We start from the raw sequence: 19,820 nt of genomic DNA, 5'->3' as shown, positions 1-19,820 counted from the left end.
TTTGGATATTCTTTGTAAGTGTTATAAATAAGTCATTTATGGATATTTTTTTGTTTACACCACTCAAAATGTTCAATTACATCAGAACAATCCATTCATATGTACTTAAAAATATATATATTTATTTTTTTATGCCATTAGGGGAAACTCATTGCCCAAAAAATAAAATAGGATGCTGATTTTTGAGAGTCTTATCAATGACCAAAAAGATTCACACACTCATCACACCTGGCAAAAAAATAATAATTCTATATGTAAAGGTTTATTATGCCATTTTCAATGAAATTCTGCTTCCAATGTGCCACTGCCCCAATGTGCCAGTACCCCAACCTGCAAGTACCCCAAAGTGGCCCTGGCTGCAAGGGCCCTTTATAGCTCCTTATTTATTATTATTATCATTATTGTTATTGTTATTATTATATTATATATCATTAAGGAGTGAAGGATTTGTGTGACAAATATTCACAAAAATAAATTAAAACACCCCATATAGCCTGCACATAATTTGAATTTATTGTATTAAAATGTAATAATAATAATAAAATTAAAAATCCAAATTATTTGATATAAAACAAGTACTGAAAATAGTTTGTCTGGTAATGAGTTACTTTTATTATGAAGTAATGCAATCACAAACTCTTACTTTTTAAAGCAAGTAATGAGTAACTATAACGTTCCCAACACTGCTTCACAGTACATTCAGTTAATGATATTTTAGTCTTGTTTTTAAATTTTACTATATTTTTGTTAAGGTTACATTGGTTGAAAATATTTGCAGGTAAAATAATCACTACTAGGTTATACCTAGTTTGCACAGTGCTCTTCCAAAACATAAAAAAGTACAATGTTTAGATTGCAAATAGTGAGCATTTAATGAAAAAATTAAATACAGAAAATTGTTACCCTCAAATGTTGTAAATGTGCAACAGTGGCCACTCTACACTACAAAAATAATAATGCTTAGTTTACATTGATTCTGGTATTCAGTTGTTAGTGATGTAGTGGTTCACATAGCTGACTTTCATAAACTTACTGCTCAGTGGTCACCGTGCAAACCATGCAAGAACTATGAACAAAAAAGGATTTTAGGGTGCACTCCTGATCATAGGAAAGATGCAATGAGCAGAACAAGCCATCTCACTTTCCGAAACAAAACAAGAGCCCACTGTGCTTTTTTTTTGGTTAGGCTGATCTTGAGCTGGAGCAGTGTTAAATGTTGCAAATGTTTGTTTGCATCTTGTTAAATTATATCAAATTTGATTATGTTTATTACATTTCCATGCTAATTCAAACATGGTGAGTAGTTCTTAGCCGTTGTTCTTTTTCCAACAAAAAAAATAAACGATGTAAAGTGTCTGTTTTATCTGCATCTAGATGTAATACAAGACATTGCAGGCACGCATAAGCTTAACGTTGTGTTGATGGTCGTGTTGAATTACATTTTTAGAACAGGCCAGGAACTGGACTGGTAACCCCTTAACTCCGGTTGATTCATGTTGCTGTAATAGATTGTCTGCATTAATGTTTTTACCTTGGACCCTCTGTCCAAAGTTGTTTCTAACTTGCTTGTGAGGTGCAGCTTTTGAGTGTATAATCATTCTAAACTGACAGCGGTGCTTTTTCCTTGCAGAAATGATGAGCACTAGTGTCCGAAAAGAGAGAATGCAAAAAAACATGTATGCATGAAGCACAGCAGAACTGAAACTTCATTGATTATTTATAACTTCTACACACTAACACGATCAGTCAGGATCTAATCATAATTAATGTTCAGTGTGCTTCAACACATCAAAAAGGTCACACGATTAGAGAGACTGCTTGCAGTCATTACAAACCTTTCCAAGCACGCAGCAATACCCCTGAAGCGACTGTCACTTGTGATTTTAGCCGGAAAAATCCTTTGACGCAGGCACGTGTACACCTATATAATTTATTTAGAGACCAGTGAAAAGCCGTCTGCGTCATACGTTAGTCCCCAGCTACTGTATTGTTAAACCTTTTGGAATACAATGGACATGTCCCAAATAGACATGCACTTTATGGTGTTCTTGGCCTTTATGGCCTTCTGTAATTCTTCTCCTTTGGTGTGCAATAACCAAAAACCAAAGAAGAATACAGAGAGCTTTTGCTTTGTCCAAACTCCATACAGTCTGCGACCAAAACAAGAATTGAACCGCTTCTGTGAAATGATGACAAAGTCAATCTCCTGTGTGTTACTTTATAATTATACTAGTAGTCAGTAATTGATTCTTAAAATACAACAACATTGTTGACTGGGAGTCATGCCAATCGAAATATGTAAAAAAAATAAAATTTAAATAAAAAGGTGCATCAACCGCAATTATTGGTACTATTTTTACAGTTTAATTTATACTCTATTAAAAGCTAAATTATGACATTATGAAATGGCATTTTCTATAGATATATCTAAATAGCTCATTTTATTTTCCAATACAAAGAAGTAGAAATGGGTGCAGCCATTCGGGTGACAGGTGGATGGTGTTGGCTTTGCACGTCTGCCTAACCGCTATGGACACAGCCAGTCGTGACACACTGAAGGCATTAGCAGTCTTCCGTAGCCTGGTTACCCTTCTCGTTACACTCCGTGGTAAATCTCAGAATATCTGTGACAGATATTATTTTCTGTGATGCTCACCATTGTGGGAAAAGAGCAGAATATTTAGCTGCAGACGAGCCAATGAAATCAACAGCTTGAATGAAAATCAGGGTTACGGTAATTATAAGCAGTGCTTCAACCGTAACCCTTTTCAATCAGCTATAAGTTCCTTTTGTTGATATGTTTTGATTTTAGATTTATGAAATAAAGAATCTACAATCTACAATTTCTTTAAATTCTCGGCCCATCGCATTACTGTAACTGAGGTTAAAGGTTCAGAGGAGCACTTCATTGAGCGGTTACTCAATTATTCCAATTTATAAGGGCAATGGTGAACTGTGCTGAATTAAACATCATGTTTGATCTGTCCGTGCAAGCCCAGGTACATGATGCGCACTGCTGCGTGATGTCATAGTGACCCAAACAGCAAAGGAATGAATAAGAGGGCTGATTGATGTGAGTGTGCCGCAAGAGAGTAAACAAGAGAGATGTTCCCATCAATCGACTCATCCATTTTCTATGCTGGTTATCCTGGTCTGTTCGAGTCATATAGCCATCTTCACATTTACAGTTTAACGTACGGTACTTTTTATGTAATATAATTAGATAAAGACATACTGCTGTACATTGTACTACAACTGAATTAGATTTGTCAGCCATGGAGAGAATACATTCAGTGAAACAGTGACTGATGAGTCACAGTAGTCACAGACTACCATCCATCTTGTTCATGATCAGTAGGATGCAGAAGCCAATCCCATCAGACTTTGAGTGAAACGCGGGCTACATTAGGGCTTACAAAAGAAGTCAAATTTGTATCATTGCCTTTGATTTACAAGATAACATGTCATACAATTTAAAATATGAAATGGGCCATTTTCTTAATTTAATGACTGTCACATAATTGAACAAACCAAAGGGAGCAATAACTTCACGCAGAGTGGAAAGATTTCAAATCGTGCCCCGTACGTGTCCATCAGGGCACCATATGCAGGATACTCCTCCAGTGATGACGTAATGGTCGCAGCTCGATGACGACGCATTGTCGCAGATAGATGACTTACGCGCCAATTCTCGCGTGACTGCGTGCGAACCGTCATTCCGTCAACAACAATGGCATAGTCGTTTTGCGCAGCCTCCTTAGCTTGCTTATGCTTTTGCAGCAAAATATTTTGCTTCTTTATTCCCACGTTCAACAAGTGGTGTTGTATTTGAATCACCCGCCATTGTCACTTCTCCTGTGTTTGTCTTTTTCATGTTGTTTCGATACATGCAAAGCCATGTTTGTTCTGTAGATTGCAATTAAGTTAGAAAAAAAAGTGTTTGTCTTCTTCGCTGATTCTTCTTCTACGCTTTCCGTTAACTCCCTGTGGCTGCGCTACAGCACCACTCCAGACTTGGCATATACATTACAGCCGTTAAATTTCCTCAGGGTCTTCTTTTGGACACACGCAAGGTTTGAAATGCTTTTATGTGTACGAGATTTGTTTGAGGAACGAAGCCGGCTTTGCTTCCGTCTGGACGGGGCCTAAGGCTGCGTTCAGACTGCACAAGGCATATTTGACTCCAATCGGATTCCTCCTCAAATCTGATTTTTAGGGCTGAGCCACATTATTGACCCAGCTGACAGTTTGCTGTTGCAACGACGTCGAACGGAAGCGGCGCCCAGCGCGTCTAGTGTTTGATGTCATTGGAACGCTGTTTACCGCTCCATACTTCCCGTCCCTCACAAGCACGTTCAGCGGTTTTCTTTCTTTCTTTAAAAAATTTAAATTAAAATTAAAAAAGATCACATATCAATGGAAATTCGCTACTTTCGGTTGCGCATGTGAAGAACTGATGGGGTAGCAAGGCCGACTTCAGCGTAAGTAACGTAAACTGTCACTGTATTTCCGGTTAAGCATGAGAGGAGCCAACGGGACAGTGGAGCCGTCAAGGCGTTTGACCAGCCGGGCAGCGAACCAGTTGGATATTGACAGTGCGGGCGCATTTGGTTTTTGCACACGTAGAGTGACGTCACGGACAGTCAAATCCGTGTTTTGAGCTGATCAGACTGAGACGCAGCTTGTCCAAATTGGATATGAAACTACCTCCCGCATGTGGTTTCAATCCGTCCCGCAAAAATCGGATTTCATGTCCTTTGTGTTACAAACGAGCTATATACTTTCAATCTGGATGGGCTAAAAATTGGATTCTGGCTGGCAGTCTGAACAAAACCTAAGCAGTTACCTTGTGTTGGAAAACAGTTGCAAATACAGATCTTAACAGTCTGTATTTTCCCATTTGTTATCTTATAAAAGCTGTCCATTTGTAGTGCTGATGGGAGTGTTTACACATGCACAGCCACCCTCCATGATACCCTGCTGACAATTATAAAAACAGAGTCCAAAAAGATTGGTTTGCACCAGACGCTGACCCTTCATAACTCATTTATGTTTCTTTGCTAGTTCTCTGTCCAAAGCAACATTGTAAAGTAAATTTCATTTAAACAAGCTGTGCTGTTGCAAAAGATTTAATGGCAACTTTAGGTTGGCTCCTCATGCAGTAGCTGCCCGATCACGTTCACGGTCAACGTTCCTGTATAATAGTTTGAGATTACTTTGTTGTGTGTGAGCCAATCTGGCAAGGCACACTGCATCAGTAGGAGAGACGCCAAGCCCACTCAGAAAGTGGGGCAGTGAACATTTTAAAGTCTTTACCTTCCCTTCATGAAGGACATCATGTGTTGTAAAAGGCTTTCCGAATGCCAGTATCTAATGGAAACACCACACATTCAATACTGCAATATTAGGTCAGCAACCAGATTTGTGAGTACAAAAATGATGAATGAGAAGTGTTGGGTCTGTGTCCAAAGCACACAATGAACACATCGCCAGGCTGCATTTGGAGTAGACACTATTCACAAGACTCAAATTCAAAGAGGCTACATTCAGTCTTTTAAATGACTTTTTATCAAATCCAGCATTTTATTCAGGCGTTAGCTGTTCTTGCTAGTTGTTCTAGTTGAGAATAATGGCTCTCCAAAAGTTTTTGGGCGTCTAAAATGGATACTTATTATCTATCGTAAGCCACTGTAACATTGTGCACAATTTGACCATTAACACTGCACTTAAATATCGCAAAAATAAAAATACTACTAAAATGATTCAGTTCAAAATGTATCGAACATAAAAGTCAAATAAAAATGGCAATTTGTTTAAAAACAGTTAAAGATGGTAATATTGTTATGTTTATTGTTAAAAGTTCAATACAACAGAAGTGCAGTTAAAACAATTAAACATTTAACTAGAGCTAGAGATTAATTTTTTTAATCAAATTAATCACATCTTAGAATTGTGATTAATCACGATTAAACGCTTAATTAAAAAAGGGCTTTTTTATCACCATTTTCCCCCCGCCAATTTTGAAGAGCATGTGTTATGTGTTAATTCTTTTGAAATTTAATGTTATGAGGACGTCTTAAAAAATTTTTGACCCACTGCACACGCTCTTCCTCTTACTTGCATAATTTAAAATGGAAAAAAATGGGGGGGAAATTACCCCTATGTTTTGAACGAATATTCTAAATGTGATACGCAAACATTTATTAAATGCTTTACTTTAATGCACGTAATTATGTTTATTGCTAAAACACAACATTCTGAAGGAGCTTTTCTCGAGACTGACGGACGGAAGGGTCATGCACCCCTGCTGCTCCCACAAGGATTGCGGTGTTAACTGCACGGTCATTGACAAACAAAACGTTAATTTTGAGGGAGTTTTTCCTTTCCAAAAACGTGGATTTCCTTTGCCTGACAGAGACCTGGACTATCGCTGGTCCACCGCTATGATTAAATTACTACCGCCTGGCTGTGCTTACTTGGACGCTCCGAGGACGCTCCGAGAACGCCAAGGTGGAGGAATGGCGACTATTTAAAAATTCTTAAGTGTGATGTCTATTTACCACATCGATCACAGCTTTGAAGCCACCTTCTTTGAATTTGGCCAAACTGCTGTGTCATTTACCGACCTCCAAAATACAATCAGGACTTTTTAAACGACTTTGCAAATCTTCTTGCCAAAATCATGCTGAAATATGATCATGTCCTCTTTATGGGGGACTTTAATATTCACGTCTGAAAAACCATAAAGTTGAGTTGAGTACTGTTTATCCGTGTTGTCACTTGCTCTTCTTGCCCCGTGCGCTGATTCGCTTGCTAATAGCCAATCACAGTGATCAAATGCCCCCGACGCCGATTCAACATGTCGAATTTCCTGCAACTAAATACACCCCCCCCCCCCCACGTATTCCAACTCGATTCGGCTTCATGACAGTAATTCATACACTCATCAAACGGCGCATGCCGTCGGCCCAACGCTGTACGACTCCCGACGTCGGATTGGTGTATCTAGGCCGTTAGGGTAAGGTTGTCTTTACGTTGCATTTCGTAAAATGTTCTGTCAAATCATTCATACATCGTAAAGTTTATATTGAAATTTTTATATATAGGCTACAATAAATACAAAGTGCAATTTGCACTCACAGTTTCTTCATTATGAATTTACGAATCACAACTGTCAAGTTATTGCCAAAGTTTTCCACACACCAGTGGGCGAATGTCAGCCACTCATGAAAACAAGTTGCCAAACCCCATACACTGCATGACAGTTCACTCAGTTTGCCAGATTTAATGAGGACATGCAATATAGAAAATGGATGGATACTTGGGTGTAGTCAAAGAATGGAGCGATTGATCGATCACTGCCAACAGCCTGTCAAAATATGCAATCTCGTTATTCTCACCTGTTTCCTCTTCTTTGTGACCATCCGCTTCTTCCTTGAAAATCGCACCATGTTTTGTGGTTCAAACAAAAATAATTGAATACAGTAGTAGATGCAATTCGGCTGCCAATTATTTTTTGATGACTTACATAATATTTGTAGTCCGATTGGGCCAGCATCTGTAGTGGCCCTGGGCCACTATTAACTCTTTGACTGCCAGACGCTTTCAGAAAAGGGATGCCGTCAGTGCCAGCCGATTTAAGCATTTTGACTGATTTTTCAAGGTCCACAGAAAATTTTGTGTTTGGACTATGGAAACACATTGATTGGACTCTCATCTTTAATCAGAAAAAAAAAGTTTGTTTCTACCTTATTCCGTTTTTCAGTAATCAACAATAGAAAATTGGTTAGTTTCACCCAAATGCTCTGTTTTGAAACAAAAAACGGAGAAATCAAGCTTTTTGTGAAACTATATTATTTCATGCACTCTAGTGAATTTGAGACCTTTTTTTTTTCCATGAATGATGCCACAAACACCTAAACAGTGCTTTACTTCTGTAAAACACTACCGCCAACAATAAAAAAGTGTTTTTTTTGATAGCAAAATACGTTTATTTACATTCAACAGTGTAACAATTTGACAAAACAATTTGGCAAACTATTTACAAATGTGTGCAACCGTGGTACTATTTACAATTGTGTGGATGTTTCAAATACAGTTTTTCTTTTTGTAACACTCCCCTGCGTGCAAGGCGACGCAGCAGCATTTGCACAACAGATTAGTTTTACTGCGATGGCCCCTTAGCGTGCAGACGCTACAGTTTCTTGCTGGCTTTTTTTCCGGAGAATAGCAAGTATATACTGCAGTGTGTGTTTGGCCATGTTGCCATCAAGTCTACTCTCAGGATCATGATACGGTAACGTTACGGTGGTGCTACGTCTGGCTTCCTCATGTCCTTCAGTTCCTATACCGGGTGCTTGATCCATCTTATCCGCTCCATTCATGGTGGCATCGTAGTCCATACCCACTCCTCCGATGAATATGCATTGGACTCGGGGCACTCTTCATCGTCCGATTGAGCGTCCGCCTGAGCGTCCGCCTGAGCGTCCGCCTGAGCGTCCGCCTGAGCGTCCCCGCCTGAGCGTCCCCGCCTGAGCGTCCCCGCCTGAGCGTCCCCGCCTGAGCGTCCGCCTGAGCGTCCGCCTGAGCGTCCGCCTGAGCGTCCGCCTGAGCGTCCGCCTGAGCGTCCGCCTGAGCGTCCGCCTGAGCGTCCGCCTGAGCGTGCTCGGTTGTGCTCCGCGTTTTCCGGCGTTAGCATCGCTAGCCGGTGAGGCTTTATGACGTGATCATAACCGCCTCGTCAACGCTTCCAACTTCGGCGTCAACCTCAGAGTCACCATCATCATCATCGTCGTCATCAATGTGCTCTTTAGCATTGGTCGATGCTTTTCGTCTTTGAAAAAAATGCTCAAGCGTGAGCTGCTTCCTCAGCCATTGTCCCCTCAACACTCTAGCTCCGCCTCACGTCTTGTACTGACGCCTACCCAATCTTGTCCAAAGAGAGTCATCGCTGCCATCTAGGGGCCAAAAATAGGCATTATACTAACTAGATCTGCTTGATACTTTCAGCACAGCTGGCCAAGGCTTACCTCCACCCGTTTCCCAAAAAAAACTTGGTGAACGTCTTTTAACGTCTTTGGCGCTCCTCCGTAGGATTTTACTAAACGTTATTTAACGTTTTTGGCAGTAAAAGAGTTAATGTTGAACCATGTAAAGCAAAACAACCATTCTATTTCACTTTCACAAAAATTTCTTAAGTGACAATATAGAGCAATCACTAATTCAGTTGGGCCAAATTTTCAAGTCAAGAAATGTAGCCGAGAGACATTAGGCGTCCAGTGAACAATTGATAATCCACTTCAAACCAATACAGATGAAAAATATGCACTTAAAAAAAAAATCTCCCTTTTAAATTTGGAAACATGGCAAATTTATTTCAAAAACAACATAGAAACACATAAACAAAGCTTTTATTGACCAGAACCCAAGGTATTTTCCATTTAAATACAAATACAATTTAAAATATATATATATAAAATTATACAAAAACTATACAAAAATTTTGTAAAATTCTGTAAAGAATAGTTTTGGTCACATCTTGCCCAGGCATACCTCGTAAAAACACAAATAACATTTGTTTCTGGTTATGTCTGCACTTGGAACATTACAAAGTGCATTTAAGTATGTTTAAGCTTTATGGGGAGAGATCTGTTTGATTATTCGTATTCAAACAAATTCGTGAGTTTAACATGTTTTTGAGGTCCACAAATACATCCGTGATTTTCAAGTTTTTTCAGATCCATAAACATATTCGTAATTTTCACGTGTTTTTGAGATGCACAAATATATTCGTAATTCTCACGTGTTTTTCAGACTCGCTTTAGAGGTCCGTCAGTCCGTCAATGACCGATGCCATGGTGGACGCCCATTTCGCTGAGGAAATGACGAATGACGGATTGACATTACAATGCTGTTTGGCTTGAAATATTGATGGATTGACGATGACGGAAGGGTGTCCTGACTGTTGACAATTGCCGAATGGTGGACGCTCAAGAAAAGCGTAAGTATGGTTACGTATTGTTGTAAAACACAATATACTTTATTGTGAGAACCATGGTAAAACTATATTTTGTGTTATAAAATACCATTTTATGATGTATGATGATGATGGGTGGGTGCGGGGGGTTGTGGGCTGTGGGCCGGTGGGGTGCCTGATGGGCCTGCCGTTCTGCTGCTGGGCTTGGGGCGCGGGCCGTGTTGGGGTGGGGGGCGCTCCTGGCTCCTGGATTTGCTCTCCGTTCGGTGGCCCCTGCGGGTCCCGGGGGTTGTGCCTTGGCACTGCCGTTGCCTGGGTGGCCCTGGGGGCGTTGTGCTTGCTCTGTCCTGGCCGGGGTTGACGCTCCCCTCTTTGGTAGAGGTTTTCATGCATGCCAGATCCACCACACCAGCATCTATCGAAATTCAAACACAATCTGCTTCTTCCTCTGGTCGTTGAATCGGTGGAGGCTGATGTCTGTGGATCTCACTCTACTTCATCTATCCTTCCTTCCTTTCCTGTCTTTTCTTTGGTCTCTTGAGGTCTCCTTAATTTGTTGGAATTTAGATGTTTCTGGGATTGGTGAAAGATTCTGGTTGGTAACCCGGTGGGTAGTAGGTGATGTCTGGTCGGTGCTGGATTTCACTTTTCTTTCTTTTCTTTGATCCTTCCTCGGGTCTCCTGACAACCTAACGACTGTAGCTGGATTCTGAAGTATTTGGTTTAGGTGAACGGTATGGGACTTTTAATAGGTTTTAGGTGAATTCATGAGTACACACTCATATGCACGCACATATGCACACACACACACACACATGCACATACTCACGCACATACAAAAATAAAGAAAAAGAGAGAGAGCAATGATGATGACATGTTGAATCTGTAAGATTATCGAATGAATTGAGCTCTCTCTCTCTCCTCCCAAAAATTATGTAACCTGATTTATATTTTTTTGAGTTGGTGTTGTTCCCTGTTGAGTTATTAGCTATCTCATCATGTTTGTTTGTTTGTTTTACAATATTATACATACAGTACTGCATATTTGCATTGTAGCTGTGGATTGATTTGATATGTCGTGATGTATTATCTAGTGTTGTCAACCTGAATTTTTATGTACGGGGAAAGGTAAGAAATTGCATATGTGGGGCCATTAATGTAGCGAAATTATTTGAACATGTGTATTTCAAACCGCCGATGTGCAACCAGATCCGCAAATTTGCAAATGCGTGACCAGATCCACAACAAATGTGAAATCAATACACAAATGCTTCAATTGGTCTGTATGTCCACAGACTTGTAATTATTCAGTATATTTAGTTGTCACAAGTGTTTTTGTCGTTGCATTACCACATTCAGTGGCTCCCCGTTTGGCTTCATCCTGCATGCGAGGCACCTGTGTCACTCACTAAGTAATTTTTCATTTGTGTGTTTTGTACAGTATTTTGACAGCACTAATTCTATAGCAGGGCAATTAAAAATCATATACAACAGAAATAATGTATTCATACATTTATTCATTTAAAATAATAAGTGTTTTTGGTATCTTTGCCTATCCACTCACACACACTTGTGATTAACATTTACAATACTTAATGAAATTTTATCTTACAATACAAGGAAGCTTGGGGACGTAATGTGGGAAGGTATGTTCCTCTCTTACAATGCAAACCACAGGGAAAACACACCATGTTTTAATTAAACCGGGGTACTCCACAACAACTTTGAAAACATACTTGAAGGAAGTTTTGCAGGGGTTTCTTTGTGGTGTGAAGGTGAAGTAAACAAACAATCATAAGCCAATACACACAAATGTTTGCCCAAGTGCCAAAGACAATTCCTCCTATTCACTCAGTTTAGTCAAGGGCTGACAATAGCAGCACAGGGAAACGTGGAGGGGAAACCAACAAAGAACATTGCTTTGTCTCTAACGGGAATACAAACAGTGGAAAACACTTACACTCCTTTGATTTTAGCAGCAGGCCTGATTTGAGATACACACTTGACTGAGGTGAGGTTGGAGGTGACTTGATTATTCTAGCCTTAGAGATGGTGCCTATGTCTCTTCTCGTTGCTTCCAGAAAAATACATAAATTTGACAAGCTACACCAACGTTGGTAAAGGACAGTGACTCAAGTTATTATATTTGCAACATATATAGTTTAGAAAACAGGTAATTTATTTAGCATATTTTTAAAAGACATACAAATACACACAAAACCAGAGCGGGTCACATATGTAAGGAATGTTGTTCGGAATATAACTTGCAAAACTGCTCTTGGGTTGAGAACACTGTGCCAGTGTTAAAGAAGGCCCAGCTGGGGCTACACTTCCTGAGGGTTCTCTGGGGAGAAAACCTGAACACCCAGCTGCTGGTGAACTTCTACCACTCCAGCATTGAGAGTCTGCTGACCTACGCCTTCGCGGTGTGGCACTCTAACCGCACTGAGAAAGAGGCTGCAGAGGGTGTTAAAATATCAGAGTAGATCGTTGGCTTCCTCCTCTGCTGGACATCAACAGATCCCACTGTCTCAGTAGAGTTCAGAACATTGCAAGGGAGACGTTCCGTCACCTCTTTGACCTGTTGCCCTCTGGCAGTTCGCTACGAGACATTATGAGAACAAACTCAGAGACAACTTCTTCCCAAGAGCAGACTCAGTACTAAATTCAAACCTGCAATAAAGAAATCAAACATATATATTTTTTTAACTCTTTGACTGCCAACCGTTTTCAGAAAAGGGATGCTGTGGGTGCCAGCTGATTTAAACATTTTGACTGATCTTTCAAGGTCCACAGACAATTTTGTGTTTGGACTATGGAAACACACATTCTACCAAAGGAAAGATTGAACTCTCATCTTTTATCAGAAAAAGTTTGTTTCTACCTTATTCCGTTTTTCAGTAATCAACAATAGAAAATGGTTAGTTTCACCCAAATGCTCTGTTTTGGACCAAAATACGAAATCAAGCTTTTTGTGAAACGATATTATTTCATGCACTCTAGTGAATTTGAAACCTTTTTTTTTCCATGAATGATGCCACAAACACCTAAACAGTGCTTTACTTCTGCAAAACACTACCACCAACAATGAAAAAGTGTTTTTTGATAGCAAAATACGTTTATTTACATTCAACAGTGTAAAAATTTGACAAAACAATTTGGCAAACTATTTACAAATGTATGCAACTGTGGTACTATTTACAATTGTGTGGATGTTTCAAATACAGTTTTTCTTTTTGTGTAACACTGCCCTGCGTGCAAGGGGACGCAGCAGGATTTGCACAACAGATTAGTTTCACTGCGATTGCCCCTTCGCGTGCAGACCCTACACTTTCTTGCCGGCCTTTTTTTCCGGGGAGTAACAGGTATATACTGCAGTGTGTGTTTGGCCATGTTGCCATCAAGTCTACTCTCAGGATCATGATACGGTGACCTGGTGTTACGTCTGGCTTCCTCATGTCCTTTAGTTCCTATACCGGGTACCAGGTGGTAAGAGATGTTCTGATCCATCTTATCCACTCCATTCATGGTGGCATCGTAGTCCAGAACTAGTGTCTTCTCCGTGATCAGACTGTACCCACTCGGGGTACTCTTCATTGTCCGATTGAACGTCCGCCTGTTTTCCGGCGTTAGCATCGCTAGCCGGTGAGCTTTACGACGTGATCATAGCCGCCGCGTCAACGCTTCCAACTTCGGCGTCAACCTCGGAGTCACCATCATCATCATCGTTGTCATCAATGTGCTCTTTAGCATTGTTCGATGCTTTTCGTCTTTGAAAAAAATGCTCAAGCGTGAGCTGCTTGCAACCGGTCGCCATTTTCGCTTCCTCAGCCATTCTCCACTCACCACTCTAGCTCCGCCTCACGTCTTCCACTGACGCCTACCCGATCTGGTCCAAAGAGAGTCATCGCTGCCATCTAGTGCCCAAAAATAGTCATTATACTAACTCGATCTGCTTGATACTTTCAGCACAGCTGGCCAAGGCTTTCCTCCACCCGTTTCCAAAAAAAAAACATAGTTAACGTCTTTTAACGTTTTTGGCAGCCCTCAGTTGGATTTTACTAACTAACTTTGGCAGTCAAAGAGTTAAGAGCTCAGTATTGTTCATTCAGTAGTCTTACAGATTCAACATGTCATCATCATTGCTCTTTTTTTTTTGCCATGGGGGCCACTGGCCGGAGAGCAAATCCAGGAGCCCGGAGCGTGACCCCCCACACGAAAATGTGGGGTGGCAAAATAGCGTCACACGGAAACACACTAGGGGGACTACACGACACGGGTGAGTGGGACACGATAGATTTGGAGTGAGAAGGATCATCTAAACAAAACCGCGATGAATACAATGGCGGATAGCCGTGTCGTAGTCGTTTTGCGCAGCCTCCTTCGCTTTCTTTTGCTTTTTCGGAAAAATATTTTGCTACTCTATTCCCACGTATATCAAGCGGTGTTGTACTTGAATCACCCGCCATTGTCACTTCTCCTGTGTTCGCCTTTTCTATGTTGTTTTGATACACGCAAAGCCATGTTTGTTCTGTAGATTGCAAAAAGTTAGAAAAAAAGTTATTCTTCTTCTACGCTTTCCGTTAACTCCCTGTAGCTGCACTACAGCGGCACTCCAGACTTGGTATATACATTACAGCCGTTAAACATCCTCAGCGTCTTCTTTTGGACACACGCAAGTCTTGAAATGTTTCTGTGTGTACGAAATTAGTTTGAGGAACTAAGCCGTATTTGCTTCCGTCTGGACGCCTTAATAGGAGCAAACGAGACAGTGACAAACACCTGGACATGACACAAGGGGCAGAGGGTGCTGAATGGAAGACACAAGGGGACCGGTATGACGAGCATAATGACAACAAGGAAGCACGACAATGAAAACCAAACCAAACACAGATCATGACAAAAGACAAAACTAACCAAACCCAAACCATAACAGCAATGCTACATTTTCAGAACACATTTTCATAAATTTGTATTTGACTACAAGCAAAATTGTTTAGTGCAGTTACATTTCTTATACTCGCATCAAAACAATGGCATGTCTAGATAGCATCCTGGCTGGCTGATAATGGCAAATTCTCATGTTACAGGTTTTAAAAACGCTCAAGGAGCATTTCAATTTCTGTGAAGACTTGTCAAGGGGTTTTCCAGTTGGCACGGACCTATAACCTTGGCTTGCTTCCTGGTGTTTCTGCCAATAACACAGAACACAGAAAACGCAATCTGACAAGAAACGTAGTGAATCTAGAAGAAATTATATCAAGTGCACTACTGTCATGTTTGTAATTAATGGGTTATTTTGGTGGGTCATTTTAAATTCAGTATGCATTCAAGATTCATTTATCATGAATTGACTAGCAGCCGTGCTTGATCAAAATACATTTTCACTCGTTCGGGTCCTTAAAATACAAGTGAAAGTTTGCATTGAGGGCAAAAACACAGCAAAACACAATCCAGTTTAGCGTCTTAAACCAGTGGTGCATCTAAATAAAGAACTGGAATTATCATTTTTATATACTGCATATGAACTACACAGAAGGTGGATATTACATGGAATTGGTCAGCAGAGGAAAGCAAATTAAAACTATAAATCTTTCCACAAAGATTATAATTATAACTCAGGGATGTCAAACACATTTTCACCGAGGGTCACATCAGCATAATGGCTGCCGTCAAAAAGGCGGGTTGCAACTCAAAAGGCCGGATGCAATTTATACAAGACAGTATAAACTGTAATTAATGTAAAGTAAAATAAATGTAACTACTCCTTAATGTAAAATATTTATCTATATATTTGAGGCAATTCTACACAGCAGTCATTGAATCCATTCTGTGTTTATCCATCCTCTGTCTTGGTGTTTCTACAGAGAAGGGCACAATTAGACTGTAAAGGACACTTGGCACTGCCGAAAGGCTCAGCGGTACGCCCCTTCCAGCTCTTCAGGGCTTGCAAGCTGCAAGAATCTCTTGTGTCATTATTACTGCATTTGTCACTGTAGCTCCCTCGCTCTTCACCATTTGCACAATTCTCTTGTTTATCTGCGATATTGTACCCTCTTTTTTTTGTTGCTAAAGGCCTCTCAGTCAGTAGTTTGTAAATTTGTGAATACAGTATGAACTCAATGTATGTTGTTTTCTTCCATCACACTAGAGGGACTCCAACTAATGTGCACAAATTCCTTATGAGTTTTAATTCACGACATAAAAATGGTGGTGTTGGGCTGTAACGTCGAATTACACAAATTTTGTACATTTCTTTTTTTTCCACAAATTAATACAAATTTGGTCATTCGCCATGTATTTATGTTACAGTAATTTTTCTTTTTCTTTCTACCGCTTATTTTTTCAGACCAATACTAGTTCTAGTATTCACTCTTTGAGTACTCACCAATGAGTTCTGATACCTGTAATACTTCTGATATATAAAATTGTATTTATTAGTGACAAAAAATTGCGAACAAAGACCGTTCTCTCTGAAGCAGATGATTCGCCGATGTTTCAAACAGTCGAAGTATAGCGCCAACTACTGCTGAGGCGTACTTACTTGATGTCTGATTTTATTTGCCTTACGTATCGGTGGCTGCCATCGCCAGCCTGTATGAGTACTGATACCTTCACTGTCACTACTAGCGTGTTGTAAAGCAGCGGGGAGCAGCGGGAACAGCAGACTGAGAGGAGAAGAAGTAGAAAATGAGCGATCAGTAAAACAAAACAGTTAAGTTATGCAGGATTGTTTTTTGGCTTAAAAAAACATCCTCATTGGCCCATCAAAGCATAACGGTGACGATCGAGTTGCTGCACGTCAAGGTTTAATGCTTTGTTTGTCGAGCAAACGTAACGAGCAATCGTTGAGCAATGTTCCGCTGGGTCAACGGCTCGTTTTGCCGGTCACGTCGACCCCTGGACGACTGGATGCTGCGGCAGAGCCGCAGTTTAGACCAGTCAATAGTTAATTTTTATTTGCAATTAACTGTTATTTTGTTAACAAAAGCACTTTTTGGAACATTGTTTTATTGCACAAAATCATTATTTAGATGTTTAGATGTCCCAAAAGAAAACAAATAGTAGTGGTAAAGTCCAAGTTGTGCTTGAAATGTTTGTTTTACAAAAAGCTCATTTAAAAAAAAAAAAACTCCTCAGGAATTTCGACAAAACTTGGCTGATAACTGAAATACGGAAAAAGATAGAAATAAACTTCTTTTTTTCTGATGAAAGAAGAGAGTCAATTTTTTTGGTATGTTCCATGTTTATAGAACACACAATATTCTGTGGGCCTTGCGAGATCAGTCAAAATCCAGTAAAACGGCTGGTATTGAAGGCGGTTGCTCCAGTGAAAATGGCTGGTATTCAATAAGTTAAACAAAGGACAAAATCAAGACTAAGTTTGTTGATAAATGTAAATAAATAATGTAAAAATAAACAAATAAATACGTGAAATCACTTGAGTTGTGGGCCCTGAATCTATAATCTATGAAAGTTAGCCTTTTTGCATGGAATTACGAAAATTATTCAACTTTCAAATTTTTTGACGAGCACCTGTAGTGATCATAAACTACAAATACAAAAAATAACAAAAAAATCTGCCTTTATTGCACTTCTTTTGTTGATTTTTTCATTGTAGATAAACAAGATGTAAAAAAAATGATCATGCAGCAAATAAATAAAACAAAATATCATACAATCTACAACAAAGATGAGATGCTAAGTCACGTGACGGCACACGATCGAAAGGATTGAGGGAGAGCAAGAACAAGTCTGCCTGTGCCTGCTGTGACATGCCTGTTATCTGTTTGACCAAACCGAAGCAGTACATAAAAAAGCCAAACTGAAACTAAACTTTTAGATCGATATTATAGTGCCAGTATTGACACAATATCGACTTGGTATCAATAATATTTGGATTGATCCGCCCACCACTAAAATAAGGCTGGTATCAACACCGGTATTGGTACTCATGTATACCTAGTTTTAAATATACATGTTTTATACCCGACGACAGACATATTTCTCAGATCATGCCTCAGCTCAGCAAGGAACTGGCCTGGTAGGTGACAATAGCAGCAGACAGAGATAACCTCTTGCTTAAATTCATCAAACAAACATCTGCCTTTTCAAGAGTCTTTACTGTTTTCTAACATTTGATTCATTGTGTTCATATATTGTATACTTTAGTAGATTACAGCCATCTTACCGGGCTGGTTTTTACCATGTCTGCTTCACAGTTCTGAGGTTCAAATCTTTTGTTTTAGCCTGCTTGTGATGGGCTTTACAGTTTGTGTACTCCCATTGCTTCTTTTGCTTTCCTTCAGGTCCTCTGACTTCCTCCCACATCCAGAAAATGTGCATCTTATGCCCTTGAAGAGTCTAAATTGCCCATAGATGTGAGTGTAATTTTTTTTTTTGGTCTATCTAAATAGGCCCTGTGAAGCCTGACTCATCCAGTGTGTACCTCACTTCTCACCTCTAAGTCATATTTTCAATATTTTGTACATTCTTTCCTTTATGCATCTGGATCAGGCTGACAACTAGCATTTATAAGAGCAAACTTTTCAGAATAATAGCCTCTAAACTTTAAAATAACTCTAAACAGCCACTGCATCCTGAGTTTTTAATGTAATAGAAGAGGACACAGTTTTCTTTGGGCCATTTTAAATAAATACAGTTTATTTTTTATTTTTTATTTGAAAGGCAATAACATATGAAGAAACTTCAGCATTCATAAATTGTGTCACTAATCCAATTTATTTTGAGCAGCAGCATTGATGGGCTGAGAAGTGGCAGAATCGAAACGTAAGTCGCAGTGTTGGTGCAGCTGCCAGCCATGGCTGAACGTCAACCTCTCGCTGACAAATCTTGACAGCCGTTTCCAGGCCTCCATTTTGGTTCTCCTGAGCCTTCAACTAGGGTCAAGGCCAAACATATTGTAAATGCAGCTCCGTTTAGTTAAATGATTAAAATATAATCAGGTAAAACAAGATTCCAATCATGCCCTATGATCATTTTCCAGTTTCCAGTAATTCCACCTTTAGTGTACTGCTGAGAACTTTGGTACAACAGGAATGCAACATTTTTAATCCCCACTCTTGAGATTTTGGTCGTTTAATTAATCATGTTAATGATGACAGAATCTTTGTTGTAACTCATATGATCAACAAATTTAAACTTGACATGTGTATACCTCTCTGACAGCTGTGTCTAATATTTTGACCCGCTCGTATGCTGTTGCTAAATGAGGTAATCAATTAAATAGCTCTTAACATGTTGCTGTACAGTTTTACACCACTCAAACTAGTCTTATAGTATAATAAATATAACACTGTTTAATTAATACGCAACAGACACTGTCAGTCAAAACTGAATGTTATTATGTAACGCAGGGTATGCGACATTGAATCTGTAAAGGAGATTATGTCATCAAAATAGAAAGATTGCAATAAATAATCCATTCCACACTCTGATTTACTGTTATTTGTTTGTACTTGTGATAAATCGCCGGTTGTTCAGAGGAAGGACAATTTAATGCCCTAGAGGGAAAAAAATCATTTTAGATGTCTTGAATAGATGCTTTTCATGAGGAACTTGAAGATTAATGGGATTTACACTGAGAACTGAGATAATCCTGCATTATACATTTTTTGTCGTGATGCATTGCTCTAATCATAATACCCGTCTACACAAGGAGCCAAAGTTAAAACTGTCCTCTTCATGTGAATTTTAATGTTATATGCAGAACGCTAGGAGCAGATGTACAAAATTAGCATAATATTTTTGTTTATGAGTCACATGAGTGTAAATGGATTTTTTCCCCCTCATTTGTGAGACAGCAGTTATAATGTCTCTTTAC

General features: G+C 39.6%; 1 long non-coding RNA gene across 1 annotated transcript in view; it reads left to right on the top strand.

Moving 5' to 3' along the window:
* Positions 1–18,888, top strand: part of LOC144042811 (uncharacterized) — a 71,624-nt gene extending 52,736 nt beyond the window's left edge. Inside the window, exons 3-5 of the long non-coding RNA XR_013290981.1 lie at positions 9,814–10,000; positions 18,286–18,357; positions 18,731–18,888. This is a non-coding gene — a long non-coding RNA (uncharacterized LOC144042811). The remainder of the gene's footprint in view (positions 1–9,813; positions 10,001–18,285; positions 18,358–18,730) is intronic.
* Positions 18,889–19,820: the final 932 nt, after the last annotated feature.

The sequence above is a fragment of the Vanacampus margaritifer genome, chromosome 2 (genome assembly GCF_051991255.1).
Source record: "Vanacampus margaritifer isolate UIUO_Vmar chromosome 2, RoL_Vmar_1.0, whole genome shotgun sequence".
Classification (NCBI taxonomy): domain Eukaryota; kingdom Metazoa; phylum Chordata; class Actinopteri; order Syngnathiformes; family Syngnathidae; genus Vanacampus; species Vanacampus margaritifer.
Note: the sequence above shows the minus strand (reverse complement) of the source record. Positions and strands in the feature narration are given on the sequence as shown.